A 19419-nucleotide genomic window follows, 5' to 3' on the forward strand; every position below is an offset into this window, starting at 1 on the left:
GCCTACAACCTACAATAGCCCTCAGCCCAGTAGACCACTGCGCAACCAGCTCTGTCCTCACCTATTGTACCATCACCCATTCCCTGTAGACTGTGAGCCCTCGCGGGCAGGGTCCTCTCTCCTCCTATACCAGTCTGTCTTGTACTGTTAATGATTGTTGTACGTATACCCTCTTTCACTTGTAAAGCGCCATGGAATAAATGGCGCTATAATAATAAATAATAATAATAATAATAATAACCCTTGTTCATCTTGATCAGAGTCAGCCTGTCAGCATTTTCAGTTGACAGGCGGGTGCGTTTATCTGTAATGATTCCACCTGCGGCACTAAAAACACGCTCTGACAAAACGCTAGCAGCAGGGCAGGCCAGGACTTCCAAGGCGTAGAGAGCCAATTCATGCCACGTGTCCAGCTTGGATACCCAATAATTGTAAGGCACAGAGGAATGTCGGAGTACAGTTGTTCGATCTGCAAGGTACTCCTTCAGCATCTGGGCAAACTTAGGATTTCTTGTGGCACTACCCCGCACCTCAGGGGCTGTGGTACGTGAGGGGCTGAGAAAACTGTCCCACATCTTAAAGACTGTTCCCCTACCTCTGGCGGATTGGACTTGTGCCTCTCTCGGCTGTACGCCTCGGTTGTCCACTGATTCATGACCTATGCCGCTAGCGTTTTGTGAGGGGAATGCTTTGCCTACTTCCGTGACTATGGCCTTCCGGAACTGCTGCATTTTGGTTGACCTCTCCTCCACGGGAATAAGAGACAAAAAGTTCTCCTTGTAGCGTGGGTCTAACAGTGTTACCAACCAGTAATGATTGTCGGCCAAGATGTTCTTAACGCGAGGGTCACGAGACAGGCAGCTTACCATAAAGTCAGCCATGTGCGCCAGACTCTTAACAGCCAGGACTTCAGTAGCCTGACCAACAAGATGACTGAACATGCTGTCCTCCTCCTCCTCCTCCTCCTCCTCATCTACCCTGTCCTCTGGCCAGCCACGCTGAACCGAGGATATGACTGGTGTGCATGTCATATCCTCAATTTGGCCGGAGAGTTGCTCCATGTCTTCATCCTCCTCCTCGTCATAGTCCTCCACTGCACGTTGTGATGAGACGAGGCTGGGCTGTGTGTTATCATCACCCACACCCACTACTGTTTCTTGCTGCAACTCATCGCGCTCCGCCTGCAGTGCATCATGTTTGTTTTTCAGCAGAGACCGTTTTAGAAGGCAGAGTAGCGGTATGGTGACGCTAATAATGGCGTCATCACCACTCACCATCTTGGTGGAGTCCTCAAAGTTTTGGAGGATGGTACATAGGTCTGACATCCATCTCCACTCCTCAGGTGTTATGTGTGGAGTTTGACCCATTTCCCGACGGCTTAGGTGATGCAGGTACTCAACAACTGCCCTCTTCTGCTCACATATCCTGACCAACATGTGCAGAGTTGAATTCCAACGCGTGGGGACATCACACACCAGTCTGTGAGCTGGAAGATGCAAACTGCGCTGAAAGCCGGCAAGGCCGGCTGAAGCAGTAGGTGACTTTCGAAAATGTGCAGACAGGCGGCGAACTTTTACCAGCAGATCAGACAGCTCTGGGTATGACTTTAGAAACCGCTGAACCACGAGGTTGAGCACATGGGCCACGCATGGAACATGTGTCAGCTGGCCTCGCCTCAAAGCCGCCACCAGGTTCCGGCCATTGTCACACACGACCTTTCCTAGCTTTAGGTTCAGAGGTGTGAGCCAGTGATCTGCCTGCTGTTTCAGAGCTGTCCACAGCTCTTCTGCATTGTGGGGTTTGTCACCTATGCAGATTAGCTTCAGCACAGCCTGTTGCCGCTTCGCCGAGGCAGTGCTGCAGTGCTTCCAGCTTGTGACTGGTGTGGAGGGTACAGTGGATGAGGATGCGCAGGAGGAGGAGGAGGCTGAAGAGCATGACATTCCGGAGCTGTAGAGTGTGGGTGAAACACTGACTGAGGTAGGGCCTGCAAACCTTGGTGTGGGAAGGACGTGTTCCGTCCCTCGCTCAGACTGGGTCCCAGCTTCCACAATATTAACCCAGTGTGCCGTCAACGAGATGTAGCGGCCTTGCCCACAAGCACTTGTCCACGTGTCTGTGGTTAGGTGGACCTTGGGTGAAACAGCGTTGTTCAGGGCACGTGTGATGTTTTGTGACACGTGGTTATGCAACGCGGGGACGGCACACCGGGAGAAATAGTGGCGGCTGGGGACCGAGTAACGTGGGACAGCTGCCGCCATCAGGTCACGGAATGCTTCTGTCTCCACCAGCCTAAAAGGCAACATTTCCAGCGCAAGCAGTCGCGAAATGTTAGCATTTAGAACTGTGGCATGTGGGGTGTTGGCAGTGTATTTGCGCCTTCAGGTTTGCTGAATGGATAACTGAACGCTGAACGCTGCGCTGGGACAAGGACGTGCTTGATGATGGTGTTCTTTCTGCGTAGGCAACTGCAGGTGCAGGAGTGGAGGAGGCTTGTTCGCAGGCAGCATGGACAGGGGATTGGCTCGCATGCACAACCAGCGAAGACGTAGCAGTGACATCAGCAAGCACTGCTCCTCGACTCTGTTGTACTTCCCACAAAGTCGGGTGCTTGGCTGACATGTGCCTGATCATGCTGGTGGTGGTCAGGCTGCTAGTTTTGGTACCCCTGCTGATGCTGGCACGGCAGGTGTTGCAAATGGCCTTTTTTGAATCATCTGGATCCAACTTAAAAAACTGCCAGACTCGGGAAGACCTAACATTTGTACAGGCACCTTGTGTCGTCGTGTTGTTCCGGGGAACGGTTGCCTGACTTCTGCCTGGGGCCACCACCCTGCTTCTTACTGCCTGTTGTGATGCTACGCCTCCCTCCCCCTGTGCACTGCTGTCCTCGCTCTGCATATCTTCCTGCCAGGTTGGGTCAGTTACTGGATCATCCACCACGTCGTCTTCCTCTTCCGCACCCTGCTCCTCCTCCTGACTTGCTGACAATTGTGTCTCATCATCGTCCACCACTTGTTGAGACACGTTGCCAACTTCGTGAGAACGTGGCTGCTCAAATATTTGGCCATCTGTACAGACGATCTCCTCATGACCCACTTCAATATGAGCTGGCGAGAGGCCAGAATGTGTGAATGGAAACGTGAACAGCTCTTCCGAGTGTCCAAGTGTGGGATCATTAATGTCCGAGGAGGACGTGTACTCAGCCTGGTGGTAGGAAGGAGGATCAGGTTCAGAAATGTGCGGTGCAGTATCACGGCTACTGACACTTGACCGTGTGGAAGACAGAGTGTTTGTGGTGGTGCCAATCTGACTGGAAGCATTATCTGCTATCCAACTAACAACCTGTTGACACTGGTCTTGGTTCAAGAGCGGTGTACTGCTGCGGTCCCCAAGAATTTGGGACAGGACGTGCGAGCGACTAGATGTGGCCCTTTGTTGTGGCGAAATTAGAGCTTGCCCACGACCTCGGCCTCTGCCTGCACCACCATCACGTCCACTTCCTTGTTCCTTGCCAATGCCCTTGCGCATTTTGCAATGCTGTGCACTGCTGACGTGTATATTCACTACTTGTGCGTTATATCAAAGTTTGTGGAAATTGCACACAAGTGCACCTGTACGCTGCCACCAACAGGCACACACGTGCGGTTTTAAAAACCAAGCACGGACGCAATAAGAACCTAACAGGTTTTTTTGGGGAGCGACAATTACAGACAAGTCAGACACTATCTGGACTGTTTTACACTGTGTACACCAGCCCCAGATATGATGAAGGCTGGTATACGGTCACCACTACCCTGCCTGCCTGCCTGCCTGCCTGTATACTGGTACAATAGTCCTGACAAGGACTCTTCTGGTCACTAGCCTGTATTCAGACCTGGCTATACCCTGCCTGTATATAGCAACAATAGTCCTGAGAAGGACTCTGCTACTGTACTCCGACCTGGCTATACCCTGCCTGCCTGTATACAACTAGAATAGTCCTAAGAAGGACTTTTGGTCACACTGTTTGCAGCCCTGCAACTGAAAAAGCTATAAAGGGCCGCAAAGCTTTCCCTGAATCAGCGACACTCTCCCTGCACTCACTGCCTGGATAGCTGTGAGCAGAGCACAGCGCGCCGGCCGGTATAAAGGCTCGGTCACGCTGTGCAGGCCGGCCAATCACTGCAATTCCACAACTAACAGGGCTGTGGCATTGCAGTGGTCTGCCAGCCAATCCCTGCATGAGGGCTGGCTCTCAAAAGAGCGCCAACATGCAGAAATGAAGACCACGAGTACAGCACGAGTATCGCGAGATTACTCGGTCCCCGCCGAGCAGCCCGAGTACAGCGATACTCGTGCGAGTACCGAGTAGTTACAAGCATGCTCGCTCATCACTAGTGATCACCCCTTTCTAGATGCAGACTAATGAGCAGATCTTATTTGATACAGGTGTTAGTTTTGGTAATGAAAATTTACAGGGTGATTCCAAAATTTTTTCCTCCCAATTTAGTGATTCCATAATTTTCCCCCTGATTGGTCTTGAAAAGTAACCGTTACTGGCTAGCACATTATGTTTAATGATTTTTTTTAGTGTTTCTTAAAGCCAGAAAGTTGCCATTTGAAATAACTTTAGTTTGGTGCCATGTCTGTGATCTGTGATTTTTAAACAAAAGTAAACAACTGAATAAACATCCTCAGAGCCAGGTGATTCCATAATTTTTGCCAGGGGTTGTATATACTGTACATATACATGCGCGCGCGCACACAGCCTATATTTGATATATTTATATATATTGCTAGTATGGGGCCCTGAAATTCCTAGTGGCAGACCTGGCAGGTGGACTTTCTCTCACCAAGCATGCAACATATGAAGGTAATTGCTTGCACCAGAAATGTTTAGGGGTCTCATAGCAAAAGGGGTGAATACATATACACATGGGAATTTTTAGTTATTTTATCTCATAAGTTTGCCTATACAGTGGAACCTTGGTTAACGAGAACAAACTGTTCTGGAAGTGTGCTTATTAACCAAGTTACTCGTTCAGCAAAGCAAGATTTCCCATAGGAAATCATTGCAATGCAGACAATTCGTTCCACAACTTGTTAAATGTCCCCTCCTGGTCCCCTATTGTGCTGTGGCGCCCCTGAGGCTTCCGTCGCCACAGGTCATTGCACCCCATCCAGCGGTGTGATGCCCCATTCTGAGAGAGGAAGAGAGTGAACTCCGGTCCCCTGGTAAATCCACACTACACCCATTGCTAGGGACACACGGGACCAGGGAAAGTGGCAGACATCCCTCCCATGCTGCATGCTGAGAGGGGTCGTAAGACCCATCCCTGCTCCCATAGGGTGGTAGCTTAGCAACTGGGGAGGTGGGAGGAGCCACCAGAGAGCAGACACAGATAGGAAGGTCAAGTTTAGTTAGTCTACCTCAGGGAGTGAGAGAGCGAGCATGTAGTTGGAGAAGAAGAACGAGAGAAAGGAGGGAGGAGGAGGCCTGCTGGAGGCAGGCAAGGAGGAGAAAAGAAAGAAGGAAAGAAAGCTCCAAGTCAGACAGGAGCAGAGAAACAGGAGGAGACGCTTCCTGGTGAAGATCCTGGGACCCAGAGGTCCAGGTGACACCACGTAGGAGACAGAAGGAGTCGCAGGGCCACGGGTAGTCCTAGAGGTACCACGAGCAGTCCTAGAGGTACCAAGGAGAGGGCCTAGAGGCGCCACGGGTAGCTGTAGGCTGCGGTGGCCTGTTCCACATTAACATCGGTGGAGGGATTAAGCTGCGACAGGGGACGGTCCCTAGAGACTGGAGGAGTGCAAAATCATCTCCAAACAGTAAAAACCGAGGCCCAGGGAAGGTTGTAGACTCCCAGGGCCAGAACCCATAGCAGACTTCCAGAAAAGGGGTAATCAGCCGACAGGTGACCCCCCAGCCTGGAGGCTGTAGTGGAGGCCAAGCCAGGTCTATCCTAACAAAGGCAAGGCTAAGGAAGACAGCAGAAGAAAGAGACACTAAGAGAAGGGTACCGGCTTTCACTCTCAGAATCACCCAGAAACGGCGGAGGTCCCTGACAGTGGTCCCAGCAGTCCAAGGGTCCCTACAGCTGTGACAAGAACTGTGAGTAAAGAACTTGAACTGCACCCTTGAAGTGGTCTCTGTTATTTCAGCTGCATAGACACTCACAAGCACCAACTGTGCCCCGGGCATTGCTCCACCTGTGGGGAGCAGTACCACCATTGCTGCCATAACACCATCCCGGAGACCTCACACAGCAGCGGCGGCTTAATAGCCGCATACCACAGGTGGCGTCACGAACACAAACTTTATTCACCTAGCCACATATTCTACTGACACCCACCAGGGCCACGGAGCCGGGCCCAGCCACCACTGACTACCACCGGACTAGTCCGGCCCGGCACCGGGTGTCCCATAGCCCTGGGGTGGGCGAGTCAACTTTGGCGCTGTGAACAGGATTTCGTGACCGGGTACTGTGCGCCTGAAGAATCGTGAAGTAGCCTGTGTTTACTGTGAGAAACTGCCGCCATTGAAGACACTGAGCGCGGGAAGAGGGGGGGCGTGAAAGAAGAAAGGGCGCGAAGAGAAGCCCCGCCCCCTTGTCCAAGAAAAGAGCGCGAAGCGGTGCCCGCTATAGAAGGCGGAAGAAGAAGAAATGGCGACCAGATAAGCTGGCCGGCTGGCAAAGAGAGTCTGAAGGCCAGACCAGCAGATAAAGAAAATGTACCTTATCGCAAACGGAGTGATGCCGGCCATGGTGGGCTGGGCGCCAGTCTGGCTCCAGTTGCTAGTGCAGCCTCTGGCCCCGCCTCCGAGAAGGGAAAGGGAGCAGCCGAGTGGCGTGGTCGAGCACCCGAGCAGTGTTCCAGGCAGCATTCCCCAGGTCGGCAGCATGGCGGAGGAGCTGCAGCAAGGTGCACCAGGGACCGGAAGAGTGGATCCCGAGCTGGACCTGCTGAGAGAAGAAGTGCGAGTCCTGGCCCGGAGGCTGAGTAGTGTGGAAGTGGAAGCGGACCGGCAGAAAGAAACGCCGAGGGTGCCGGAGGATCTGGAGCGGTGGATGGATGCCGCGGAGCGGAAGCAGGGTGAGCAACCAGACACCCCGTCCAGTCCGGACCCAGCGCCCCGCCACGCGCCCCCGCTTAGCCCCTTCACTGACCCCCTGGCCTTCCCAGCCTACCCCGCGGACGCCCGGTGGGGCACCGGAGGCCTGCCTGAGACCCCCGCAGACGGAGCCTGGGGAGGGGCAGACCATGAACAACTAGCGGGCCCCCTACCGAGTCCCCCTGTGAGCCTCCTGGGAATGGCATCCCCGGGAGTGAATTGGGACGCAGCGCCCATTGAAAGCAGGGGGCTGCAGCGGCCGCTGCGCCCTAAGGCGACCCCCCTGGCCAACGAGCTAACGTGCCAGAGGCTGGTGATCGAATATCAGAGGGAGCGGGAACTCCGGGAGGAGAAACGCCGGGCCAGAGAAGTCGCTAATCTGGCCTCCAAAGAAGAGGTCAGGAAGGCCCTGAAGGGATCCGAGGGTCCAGTGCGACGGGGCTTAGTGGTGGACTTCAGACAAGTTGGTGGCTGGGGCTTCATAAGGGAGCCCGATCTGGGCAAGGACATGTTTGTAGCCCGAAGAGACATCGAGGAGCACCTGCCCAGAGGCCACCCAGGGCGCGATGCCAAGCCGGGTGATGTGGTGGAGTATACACGGCTGATGGGGGACCGTGGATGGTACGCGCTGCATGTACACATCCTGCGGGAAGAAGCGGCCCCAGAAGAGCCAGAGTGGCGCCGCACAGTGCAAGAGCGCAGCATCTCCCCTAGCAGCAGCACCACCTCAAGGCAGACCCAGGCCACAGAACTGAGCAGAGTTTCTGCGACAGCCACTCAGGAGACGCAGACCAGGATCTCCATGGCGAGTGTGATGCAGGGAGCCCGGCCAAGACAGGGCCCTAAAGACCACAGTCACAATCCCCTGCAGACAAGCAGCCCTCTGCAGCAACGCCGTGCAACACCTGCAAGCAGTCCCACTCCAAGCCAGGCTGCAGAACAGCGCAGAAGGTCGGGGACCAGCGCCCAGGGGACCCAGACGATGATATCGTCGGCGTACCTGCTGCCAGGAGCAATGCCGGAGTGGGACCCTTGCATCTACCCTCGTGAGTAAGGAAGAAGAGATGCTGAACTGTATATAGCCCCTGTCTGCCCCTCATTCTTTTTGAAGATGTCCCTTGTGTTCTGCCCCAATGTTCTTTTCGAAGATGACACCCTTTCCTGCTGTACTGCCCCTCATGCTTTTTGAAGACGTCACCCCCATGTGTATATGTACCGGGCCACTGAACTGGAATGTGGGCCCCGGTGAATGTGTATGTGTCTTATGTAACCAGGCCATTGGACTTAATGGCTGGTTGATTGTGTCGTTTTGTTGTTGAAAGGAAACGAACTGCCAGGCTACTGGACTTGTTGTAGCCGAAAATGTATATAGTTGAACCCGTTGTGCCCCCTACCAGAATTATGGGGGATGTGCCCAAACCGTGCAATGGACTGGAAGTGCACACATAGTTTCTTTATAAGAAGTTTGCAACGTTAAAGTGATTATGCCTCCCATAAAGGGAAGAAATGTTTTATTGTTTTATGTTTTGCATAACAAAAATGTTTTGCAGTTCTCCCACATGTTTTTGTTGTTTTTCAGCCCGAGGGCGTGCTGGGATTTGCTGTGGGGGAGTGTGGCGCCCCTGAGGCTTCCGTCGCCACAGGTCATTGCACCCCATCCAGCGGTGTGATGCCCCATTCTGAGAGAGGAAGAGAGTGAACTCCGGTCCCCTGGTAAATCCACACTACACCCATTGCTAGGGACACACGGGACCAGGGAAAGTGGCAGACATCCCTCCCATGCTGCATGCTGAGAGGGGTCGTAAGACCCATCCCTGCTCCCATAGGGTGGTAGCTTAGCAACTGGGGAGGTGGGAGGAGCCACCAGAGAGCAGACACAGATAGGAAGGTCAAGTTTAGTTAGTCTACCTCAGGGAGTGAGAGAGCGAGCATGTAGTTGGAGAAGAAGAACGAGAGAAAGGAGGGAGGAGGAGGCCTGCTAGAGGCAGGCAAGGAGGAGAAAAGAAAGAAAGAAAGAAGGAAAGAAAGCTCCAAGTCAGACAGGAGCAGAGAAACAGGAGGAGACGTTTCCTGGTGAAGATCCTGGGACCCAGAGGTCCAGGTGACACCACGTAGGAGACAGAAGGAGTCGCAGGGCCACGGGTAGTCCTAGATGTACCACGAGCAGTCCTAGAGGTACCAAGGAGAGGGCCTAGAGGCGCCACGGGTAGCTGTAGGCTGCGGTGGCCTGTTCCACATTAACATCGGTGGAGGGATTAAGCTGCGACAGGGGACGGTCCCTAGAGACTGGAGGAGTGCAAAATCATCTCCAAACAGTAAAAACCGAGGCCCAGGGAAGGTTGTAGACTCCCAGGGCCAGAACCCATAGCAGACTTCCAGAAAAGGGGTAATCAGCCGACAGGTGACCCCCCAGCCTGGAGGCTGTAGTGGAGGCCAAGCCAGGTCTATCCTAACAAAGGCAAGGCTAAGGAAGACAGCAGAAGAAAGAGACACTAAGAGAAGGGTACCGGCTTTCACTCTCAGAATCACCCAGAAACGGCGGAGGTCCCTGACAGTGGTCCCAGCAGTCCAAGGGTCCCTACAGCTGTGACAAGAACTGTGAGTAAAGAACTTGAACTGCACCCTTGAAGTGGTCTCTGTTATTTCAGCTGCATAGACACTCACAAGCACCAACTGTGCCCCGGGCATTGCTCCACCTGTGGGGAGCAGTACCACCATTGCTGCCATAACACCATCCCGGAGGCCTCACACAGCAGCGGCGACTTAATAGCCGCATACCACAGGTGGCGTCACGAACACAAACTTTATTCACCTAGCCACATATTCTACTGACACCCACCAGGGCCACGGAGCCGGGCCCAGCCACCACTGACTACCACCGGACTAGTCCGGCCCGGCACCGGGTGTCCCATAGCCCTGGGGTGGGCGAGTCAGTGCCATTCCACACATGCACACACACGTACAAACACGTACAAAACACGTACAAACACACACAAACATATTATGCTCACCTTACTTTCTGTTCCATCGCCGGCCTGCTGGAACTTGCTGTTCGCTAGTACGGGCTGTGTATCGGGTAACCATCACAACGAGGGAGGAACTTCCGCACCCAGAGCGCTGACGTCAATGGCAGGAGCCGCTTGCCTCTGATTGGTCAGCGCGCTGCCTTTGAGTAGCGGCTGACAGGGGAAGTTCCTGCCTCGTCGCGATGGTTACCCAATACACATCCTGGAGCGGCAAACTACAAGACCCAGGAGGCCGGCGATGGAACGGAAGGTAAGGTGAGCATAATATGTGTACCTTCTGTGCCATCGCCGGCCTCTTAGGTTTTGTAGTTTGCCGCGAGGATTTCTCCCTCGTCGCGATGTACCGGCGAACTACAAGAATCATGAGTCTGGCGATGGAACGGAAGGGTAAGGTGAGCATAATACTGTATGTGTGTGCGTGCGTGTTTGTTTGTGTGTGTTTTGTGCGTGCTTGTGTGTGTTTGTGTGGACTGCAAGAGCGGGTCAGAGCGCGGTGGATGTACGGAACCGGAAGTGTGTGCGGTGAGTATTTTGCTCGTACAGCAAAGCTTTCTCGTAAACCGAGTTACAAATTTACAGAAAGCTTTGCTTGTTAAGCGAAATTCTCGTTAACTGAGTTACTCGTTAAGTGAGGTTCCACTGCATTTTTCTCACTTCGCTTCCCCAATTGTTTTAGTGCTCATGCATCACATACAAATTGAATTACAAAAATATTTAAACACAAGTTATAATCAAAATAGGTAAAAAGCCAAGGGGGTGAATCCAAGGCAATGTAGGTGAGACCTATATTTTCTTTTATTAGAATGGCTATAACAAATACAGAGCCAGCCTTTGCTGATAATGTAATTCAATTGAACTGCATCTAAAAATACCTATATTACAAAACAGTAATTCATATATACAAGTAATCAAATAATGATGAGATTTTATTTCATTCTGTACAAATCTTTCAGTGCTCAAAGGGATTACATATCTGAAGGTAACAGAGATAATGGTCCTGACGATTCGCTTTGTAATAATGTAGGAAAACAGACCCTGATTCCAGCGATGTATCACTTAGTTTACTGTGTGCAGCAGTTGTGACATAATCAGAGTTCTTAGATGTAGAATGTAGCAGAGCTCAGAAAGCTGCCCCCGCTCACACCACAAGCTTTCTATGTAAATTGTAAAAGTGAAAGTAAAATGCTAATCAGTCGTGTGGGCATGGTTGGTCTAGCAGACATGCGTGACCTAGTCCTATTGTGATAATCTCCTGCTGACAAAACACTCTTTATATTGAAACTACAGCACACAGCCTAAATGTGATGACTGTCACAAGGTGGCGCTAGACACACTTGTATACATTAAATGGAGAGGTAGTCAGACAGGCCGAGATCATAAACCAGGAGGACACGACAGTACACGGGGGAAGACAGAGACGAGGTCAAGATACAAGCTGAAGGTCAGGGTTCCAGGAGAGCTCATATCAAATACAGAGAGCAGGCAGGGACTTAGTCAGGAGGATGTCCGAGGTCAGAAGCCAGGAAGTCACAACAGAAACAGGGGAGGAGAGGCAGAGACTGGTAAATAACAGTTCAGAGTCAAGACACCAAGACCAGAACACTGCACACCATGGGAGCTAACAGCACAACTGTAAACAGGAAGTACGATTGGTGGTGTCCTGAGCTAACACGCTCCCTAATGAAGCAGAGCAATCAACGGGAACGAGAAGAATCTGCAAGAGCACTTCCCAGGACCAGCATGAAACCCAGTGTTGTGAAACAATCAGCAGAACATTTGTAGCCCCCCTGAGCCAGACTGCTGAGACCCCACCACCAAACCAACCCCCCATGCCCGAACAAAACACACATTTGTAATAAAACAAGTAAACTTTATTGGAGAGATAATCAAGTGCAAACATATAAAACTCTCATCTTTTGCTGGGTTGAGGTCGGTCACAGCTTTAACATTAATTTGTGCAAATATCCAACCAATCTATACTGCTATCAAGACGAGGCGTAATGCCAGGCCGGACTCCCGACGCAATCAGCCTTCGCTTGATCACCACAATTCCAAAACTGACCGCTGTGACTTAAATAGTTTAACATATAACCATCGGGGAGGGAGGGTGGGACAGCAGCTTCCAAGTCTCACTGATGAGGAGAGACCGAACCAGGAAATAGGGGGGATTTTATATGGGAACCAGGAGGAGGGGAAAACAAAGGGATTGGACACAAACAATGGGGCGGACGGTTCGGGCATGGGAAGGAGGAATTAACCCCTTCAGACCAGGCTCCGCAGTCAGGGTGCATCCAGCTCAATCCTACTGATATGCCCCACACTCAGGGCACTACTAGGTACTGCATCCTCACTGGGATGCAGGGCCTACCCTCAGGGACCTGGAACACCAGTGCCAGCAACACTTAAACACACCAAAATCCCAGTTTACACCAGGGGTAAATGGCTAGTCGGACACAAGGGGATGGCCACTTAGGGGGCGGAGCCATACTAAGGGACTAGACAACCTGGTGAGAGGGTACAGCAGTTAGTCAAGCAGAGTCTAGAGTAGCGAGTGAAAGTGGAAAGACGTGCCTAGAGCTGGGTAGTGTAACAGTGACCCGGGGGCACAGCAGAGTGGTCGCCAGGGCAGGTACACCCGAGTACCGCTGAGACCAGAGCACCGACGGGGCACAGGGCCCTAGGTCAGATGCCAGTTTCATATGGTCTGGGAAATACCTGCACAGTGAGGGGACCTTCACGGACCTCACTGACCCACAGACCCGGGGGCACCAGCAGTAAAGCAAAGATCAGGGTTTGGGACACAGACCAGCCCTACAGGGTCCACACTGCCCGCCGTACGGACAAGGAAATTGCCACGAAAAAGGGACAGTTGGGCCCCAAACTGCTCCACGCAACAGGGACCTAACCACACTGAGCCGTCCAAGGATCAAGAGTGCGTAGAGACTGTTAATTACAACCCTTATTACTCCACCATACATCTCCTGGGCTCAGCCCTACCTGCGGAGGGCCTACCACCACAGCTGCCATTACCACCAACCCTAGGAGTAAAAAATCCAGCAGCGGCGGTTCCCCCATATTAACCGCAACCCGCAGGTGGCATCACACAAATGACTTTAATCTCCCCTGTAAATACTCCCCATTAAAAAGCACCCAGGGCACGGGACCGGGCAACCGCCACCAAAGTGACATTCCCCAGTGATACACTGCCTGGGACTGAGTACCCCATTCCCTGGGCGACACACATTCATCCTGCAAAACGTTTTGCACCATAAGCAAATATATACCGGCTCTGCAGGAGAGCATAGCAGAACAATACAGAATGTTCTGCACATAGGAATCAAGACAGTAATAAGTGACACATCGCTAAAACCAGTGTCTCAGCCCCTAGCTCATGTTGTTCTCAGATTACTTATCATAAACCTGCTGACAGATTCCCTCCTGGATAAAAGCTGGATAAGTGGACAAGCAATGTGGATGAGACTGAAAGGATTTATTAAGAAATTGAGTAGGAAAGTAATATAGGACACCTGCAAGAATACATATAGGGGAAGGGTTAGGACTCTTTGGTCCTGAAAACTGATATAAGATTTTCATTGAGTGGTAGGTACAGCATCAGAGAAACATGAGAAGAAAAACAAATGGTAATAAAAACCTCTCAAAAGTATTTTACAATGTTTGGAGACTAAAACTGTCTACAAAATTATAATGATGATGTCCACCAAACAACGGCTGTCATTTAAATATGTACGTTCAGCTTTGCTGAATGCGCAGAAATGATAGAATTTGGGGGAGAAATGGCGTTAATATGTCCATTGACAAATTACAATAACTTTCTTTAATTCCTTTTGTTTTTACTCTGACGTGTCCTGCATTTCATACTTATGGTTAGCTCAAATGTTCACAAATCACTTTTGTGTGATGTTCAGTGGCAAAAAAGTGTGACGCCCTGGCAAAGCCAGGTTGTCACAGAAAGAGTTAATCCTCCTTGGTAATCTGATCTCACACCGGTGCAGCAGGACAAACCACATCACCCAGGGTAAGAGAAAAGCAGAGCAGAGGGGAGGGGCTGGAGCAGAGTGTTTGGAGAGACAGACAGAAGAGGAGTCTGGAGTTGTAGCTCCCAGGCTGATAGTGAAGCGTGCTCCGAGAGGGCCGGGACAGGCTGTGAGTGAGGAAGGGGCCAGAGGTAGCCGGGCAGGGTAGTTGCCCCCCGGTACCTGGGTGACCCGGATCACTGCAGGGGAGTGGATTCCCCGTTCCCGGCTGAGGAGAAGGAGGAAGAGAGTGGAGAGAGAGGCACCTGGCTGCAGGGAGAACCAACAACAGGAGCTGCTGCACCGTGTGTGGGACACTAACACCCCGTACCGAAGGCTGCGGACACCGGCAATTCCTAGCTACCAGTGACTCTGTGTGAACTACTTGTGAGTACGCCCGTGCCCTCAGGCACCGCACCGCAGCACTGCGCTCTGCTCCCTGCTTATCCCCGAACGGGCCCCGAGACCAACTGCCCCTACCCACGGAGGGGTTAACATCTAAGCTGCATCCCAACACCGTTCCCAGGAGTCTCGCACCTTCATTGCAGTGGTGGTGTCCACAATCACCACAATCGTGGGTGGCGTCACGGACAATAAACAATCTCCCTTACCAAATCCCCTTTTACTGTGGAGCCTGGGATCACAGACCGGGTCACGCTACCGTGATACCCACAGGATTGACCCCGTGGCCCGGATCTGAGTACCCCCTGGTCCCCGGGCGACACAAAAGCATTGTGGTGGTCAGTAAGCAATCAAGCCTAAAGGCCCTGTCACACACAGAGATAAATCTGTGGTAGATCTGTGGTAGATCTGTGGTAGATCTGTGGTAGATCTGTGGTAGATCTGTGGTAGATCTGTGGTAGATCTGTGGTAGATCTGTGGTTGCAGTGAAATTGTGGACAATCAGTGCCAGGTTTGTGGCTGTGTACAAATGGAACAATATGTCCATGATTTCACTGCAATCACAGATCTGCCAAAGATTTATCTCTGTGTGTGACGGGGCCTTAAGGCCCCTTTACACACTGAGACTTTCTAGCGATCCCACCAGCGATCCCAACCTGCCCGGGATTGCTACAAAGTCTCTGGTGAGTCGCTGGTAAGCTGTCAAACAAGCATACCTGGCCAACGACGCAGCAGCAATACGGACCTGCAGAATGACCTAGCTGGTCATTGGGGACGTGTCAAAGCAGCTATGTGAAAGGGAAGTCGCTAACGAAGTCGTTGTAACGGTGTCAAACACACCGATGCATGCTGCACAGCGGTAAACAAAGGACCAAAAAATGGTCCTGAAAGATTTGTAGCGATCAACAACCTCACAGTGGGGGCCACGTCGCTGATGCGTTTCACACACTGCAATGTCGCTGGGGGGTCGCTATTACGTCACAAAACCACTGACGTTACAGCGATGTCGTTAGCGATGTTGCAGTGTGTAAAGGGGCCTTTAAGAGCAATACAATAAAATACAATCAATGTGCTGTGCTGCCATCTAGCTCTCTTCTCTGTAGTGAGGCCTGCCAGAATGCCACCTGGCCAATTATGGAGGAGAGCGTTGTATATTAGACCTGGCGGTGGCCTCTGTCTCCTGCCAGTGTAAAATGATTTATAATCTGTACCTCGCTGATATCCTGTAAGCTCCTGCTCATAGTTTACATCCTGTTTGACTCAAAATGGACATCGTCAGCATCCTGTTCTCCTTAAATCCCTGGCCTTGGCTAGTTTGTGAACCTTTGTACTATGTTTTGTCTACAGTAATTCTCTGTTCTGCCTGCACACAAGCAATTTATCCTACTACAGCCACCACAGCAAACACTTTATGCACTGCAATTATCACATAACCACCATGCACTAAATTCCACGGTTCAGCAGAGTACCAAAAATAAGACTAAAAACAGAGAAGATGAGTCCTACAGTTTATTTAAAGGGAATGTGTCATAAAAAAGTTTTTCAACAATTGAAAAAAATGTAAAGTATTAATGTTTAAATAAAAAAAATATTTTTAATGGTATAAAATATAAAAAATAGTTTTATAGGAAACTTGTAATTGTCCCTTATGCCCAGAGGGAGGTAGTCGTGGGCGAGGACATATTTTTGCACACTTGTGTACCGCCCTGCTCCACTACCACTCACTGTCAACTCCAAAACTTCACTGTTTGAACTTCCTGCCCCAGGACAGTAGTTTCCTCGGTGGGCGTGTCTTTCCGCCTGACTCCGCCCACCTGGTGTGCTCTATTGGCCCTGAGGGAGGCATCAAGTCTCCCTTTCGGGTGACATGTGTGTGACCTCACAGGGGTAGGGGGGTGTGTATGTGGTAGATGTAATTACCTGTGACCCCTGGGGTCCAGGGCGTCACACTTGCACCTCACATTGAAAACGGATTCTTGGTTGTGTGTGTTGATGTGAGTGCGGTGCATTACACTCACTGGTTTCTTGTATTTTGCTGCAATCTTCCAAGTTTTGGCATTCACGGTCGGCTACACATGAATCACGGGACATCCAAAGTTCTTCAAAACTCAAAACTAAAAAAGAAAAAACCCTCAATTTACTTAACAATCTTTTTCAACAAATCGTGGCCTAACACATGCGATAAGACACTTTCGATAACTTTTTAAGTCTCCTGGCTTAGGTCTGCAGTTTTCAATAGTCTCTCTACCTCTTCTCGCAGCTGAACTCCACATCTGTATCCCCCATAGAAAGGAAACATGTATGCTCACCCTGGCACCAAATACGAGCCATCACCTTCAGATATTCAGGAGTTAACAATAAGATATCTAGTAACACCTCACAGCTAAAGCTGGTGTCACACATAACGACGACGACAACGACGTCGCTGCTACGTCACCATTTTCTGTGACGTTGCAGCGACGTCCCGTCGCTGTCGCTGTGTGTGACATCCAGCAACGACCTGGCCCCTGCTGTGAGGTCGCCGGTCGTTGCTGAATGTCCAGCTTCATTTTTTGGTCGTCACTCTCCCGCTGTGACACACACATCGCTGTGTGTGACAGCGAGAGAGCGACGAAATGAAGCGATCAGGAGCCGGCACTGGCAGCTGCGGTAAGCTGTAACCAGCGTAAACATCGGGTAACCAAGGGAAGACCTTTCCCTGGTTACCCGATGTTTACGCTGGTTACCAGCCTCCGCTCTTGCTGCCAGCGCCGGCTCCTGCACTGTGACATGTGGCTGCAGTATGCATCGGGTAATTAACCCGATGCATACTGTAGCAAGGAGAGCAAGGAGCCAGCGCTAAGCAGTGCGCGCGGCTCCCTGCTCTCTGCACTGTGACATGTAGCTGCAGCACACATCGGGTTAATTAACCCGATGTGTGCTGCAGGAGAGCAAGGAGCCAGCGCTAAGCGCGGCTCCCTGCTCTCTGAACATGTAGCACAGCGACCTTATGATCGCTGCTTCTGCTGTGTTTGACAGCTAAGCAGCGATCATAACAGCGACTTACAAGGTCGCTGTTACGTCACCGAAAATGGTGACGTAACAGCGACGTCGTTGTCGCTGTCGTTTAGTGTGACACCAGCTTAAGCCAAACCAGCACTCCGCTATCTTCCCAGTCAGAAACCCTATCTGAATTACAAGGTGGAGTCTGTCCTTTTCCTCAGCATATATTCACAGAAAAACAGATCAATCTGACAAGAGAGGGGGACCCTTACCTGCAGCTTTATACCAGGTCAATTAGCTGGAGTGTTTTTTTGAGGTCATTGCCCCTCTTTCTCTTCATCCTAAGGAGCAGATTAACGTTTTAGGAGAGATACAGTCACAGGAACCAATACAATGAGGATTAACTGGTTATTGCAAAATATGGTTCTTATACCAGTTACAGGCAAGAATTCTTTGATATGAAATTTTTCATCATAGTGAGGCTACATCTATGTGAAAAGAGGTCCTGTTGAGGAACCCAATTAAAGTACAAAATAGTTTCATAACCAAAGGAATTGAATCTATTAACTTTCTGATGTGACATATTGAATTATTTGACATATTTGGATTGGAATATATGTTATAATAATACCCCTGATGAACCTCCACCCAAGGAGGCGAAACGCGTTGTGTAAAATATTGGGGTTAAAGTGTTGCCTTGGGCATGAAAAAATACTGGATGTAAAATTCACACCAATAGAATAAACTACATATCTTCCAAATTTGTCCTATACAATTAAAACTACATATAGTGTTAAAATTTCCATCACATACTCGTATATATATCCTACTGATATATGAGAGATATATTGGTGAATCCATTTGTACATCTCCCAGTGATATTTACTTCTCCTCTTTCAGTATGCGAATAATTATTGGATCTAGTTAAAATGACTTGTGTTTGATTGTTTTTATAATGATTGTAAATTTTTGATTGATTATTTAATTGTAAAGTTGACTGGTGGAGCGATATAACCATTCCCTTTTTTTTTGGATATACCGCCGGCTGTCCACTATTTTGTGAACTATTTTGTAATTTAGACCCTTAGGCGGGCTTTGCACGTTGCGACATCGCAAGCCGATGCTGCGATGTCGCACGCGATAGTCCCCGCCCCCGTCGCAGGTACGATATCGTGTGATAGCTGGCGTAGCGAAAATTATCGCTACGCCAGCTTCACATGCACTCACCTGCCCTGCGATCGTCGCTCTGGCCGGCGACCCGCCTCCTTCCTAAGAAGCTACATGAAACAGTCATCAGCAAATGACAAGCAGCAGACACATCTCATCACACGGCAGGCGGCCAATAGCGGCTGAGATGAGCAGGATGTAAACATCCCGCCCACCTCCTTCCTTCCGCATATCCTACGGAAGCCACGGTGACGCCGGTAGGAGATATTCCTCGCTCCTGCGACTTCACACACAGCGATGTGTGCTGCCGCAGGAGCGAGGAACAACATCGGACCGTCGCGTCAGCGTAATTATGGATTACGCCGATGCTGCACCGATGATACGATTACGACGATTTTGCGCTCGTTAATCGTATCATCTAGGCTTTACACACTACGATATCGCATGCGATGCTGGATGTGCGTCACTTTCAATTTGACCCCACCGACATCGCACCTGTGATGTCGTAGTGTGTAAAGCCCGCCTTAGGGTATATTTATATACACTTTCTTCACTTTTTCAATTTCTTTTCAAAACCAATAAAAATTTAGATTTTAGGAGTATTTTTCTGTGATTTTTTTTTCCTTTTCCTCAGCACTAGCTCCTCCCACCAAGGGCTAATCCCAACTGCCAACTGTCACATGCCCTGCAGTCTGTTGCCGGGCAACCTATC

The 19419-nt window shown here is 50.7% G+C and overlaps 1 long non-coding RNA gene across 2 annotated transcripts in view; it reads right to left on the reverse strand.

The window, feature by feature from the left end:
* The window catches only part of LOC142290461 (uncharacterized), a 260636-nt gene that overhangs the window by 96634 nt on the left and 144583 nt on the right, over positions 1 to 19419 (reverse strand). For both annotated transcript variants that reach the window (XR_012750315.1, XR_012750316.1), the window contains exons 2-3: positions 17813 to 17881; positions 16577 to 16672 (exon numbers count right to left, since the gene is read on the reverse strand). This is a non-coding gene — a long non-coding RNA (uncharacterized LOC142290461). The remainder of the gene's footprint in view (positions 1 to 16576; positions 16673 to 17812; positions 17882 to 19419) is intronic.

Source organism: Anomaloglossus baeobatrachus, chromosome 2, assembly GCF_048569485.1.
Source record: "Anomaloglossus baeobatrachus isolate aAnoBae1 chromosome 2, aAnoBae1.hap1, whole genome shotgun sequence".
In the NCBI taxonomy this organism is placed as follows: Eukaryota; Metazoa; Chordata; class Amphibia; order Anura; family Aromobatidae; genus Anomaloglossus; species Anomaloglossus baeobatrachus.